Source organism: Epinephelus fuscoguttatus, linkage group LG22 (genome assembly GCF_011397635.1).
Source record: "Epinephelus fuscoguttatus linkage group LG22, E.fuscoguttatus.final_Chr_v1".
Classification (NCBI taxonomy): domain Eukaryota; kingdom Metazoa; phylum Chordata; class Actinopteri; order Perciformes; family Serranidae; genus Epinephelus; species Epinephelus fuscoguttatus.
The window spans coordinates 32201439-32203336 of NC_064773.1; positions in this window are offsets into that span (position 1 = coordinate 32201439).

Here is a 1898-nt window from a genome sequence, read left to right on the forward strand (position 1 = left end):
CTCTTTGACAGTTAGTGGACTGCTGTGGGCTGTGCATTGGAGTCACCAGACACTTGCATTTCTGCCATATCTCATGTACATTGATGGGTTGAATTCTGAGTGCAGAAAGAGTAACATTTCTTCAGCATCTCCAGATAAACTCACATGTGCGTGGCCGGTGGCGCCGTAAAGTGGCAGTCTCGGGCAGAGAATCTAAGCTCTACTGAGGTGGGACCAAGTCATTGTTTTTGCAAGTCACAAGTAAGGCCGAATTTGTAGGATTTGTAGGATTCTCCATCACTGAATCAGGATTTCACCATTTGAGGGAATGTGCATCTCCATTATAGAACAGCCAATAGGAACACCCTCTCTCTGAAATGACCTGTGACTTGCCAAGGTTTCCCGCCAGAGGATAGATTTTCTAAAGCCTGAAAACAGAGCCAAGAGGAGGAAGAGAAGTCTAGTGTTCTCTCTGTCCACTTAAATTGCAATATGCTCAAAGGTAATGATGGGATTTTTGCCCGATGACGCCACAATGACACAGCCTTCCTCTGCTTTAGACAACCATCACTAAATCAAAGAAAAGGCTGTCCCCGACCTGACAGGATAATCTGCCACACCTGGATCAAATACATCCCCAGTCTTCAAAGCCAATGAGTGAAAGCTACAGTCATGGATCAGTGTGCTGCTGCAGCAGAGCAGGGCCTGGTCATGCGGGCCCTGCTCTGCTGCAGCAGCATGTGTCTGCTGTATCTGGTGAGGGCTGCCTTGGTGAGTCCAGGTGTGTGTACTGATGTTTCAGCAGGTTGGGCAGAGATAGACCGACCAAAGATAAGATAAAGATTCTATTCAGGAGAAGTGAGAATGTGGACAGTTGGTGACAACATGTAAGAGATGGAGGCTGCTGATTTGAACTGACTGACAGGATCCTTCAGCACAAGCCGGTGAGGTAACTGGGCGATGAAAATGCTGGATGATGAACAGCTAAATCAAAACATTTCAGAACAACTCAGTGTGTATTTGTGTTTTCATTTCAAATACACAAGTGAAAATGAATGCTGTCAGTTCTTTTTTACATCTTATACATTAGTGAGGACCATAAAAGACAAAATTTGCCCAGCTTTAGATTTAACTCTTAAAACATCCAAAGGGCCTGATCTAAAGCTCTGATAAATTCATATGGGATTAGCAAGTCAGAGAGGTATTGTGTACTAAGTGGAAGCTAATGCAAAGATACAGGTATAGATAAAGATATACTGTATTTGATTCTTGCCAAGGACCTTTGTTGCATGTTTGTCACCTTCTCTTTACCCTTATTTCCCCAAATATAGTTTTAAAAGGTCTAAAAGCAGGTGTTATGTGATCAAATCTGGTTTATTATTGTTAGGACTCTGTCTGGCAGTATGTGTTCAGAGGCCTTCGTATCAGGAAAACAGGCCTGGATCCGAGTACACTTGGCCAAACCGTCCAGTTCATTTGATTATTGTGAACACTGTGTACTCTACCTGCACGGCACAGTGAATTTGCATTTTCTAGCATAGTGAAGGCATGACCCACCCTACTCTCCTTCTGATTGGCTTGTACTTATTGCCTTCTTGGGTTGGTTAAGTCTAAGTGAAATTTATACTTCTGTGTCGATGCAGAGCCTATGCTGCAGGTATGGTGCCGCTTAGACAACTTGTCAATTAGCCTACGCTGTAACCTATGCTGATGCCTGATGTGCACCCCTCCCAGAAATGTAATCACATGTCATGGCGACACAGACCTCCTGTCTATTTTTGTAAGCTGAAACCATTTCCCTCAGTGGAAACAAAGCTTTTAATTACATTTATTTCACAAATAAGAAACAATAAATGTTGAAGACAATAAAGTCCCCACAAAGCATTTTAAGTCTCGTGTGTGATTTATCCTGGCTTCAT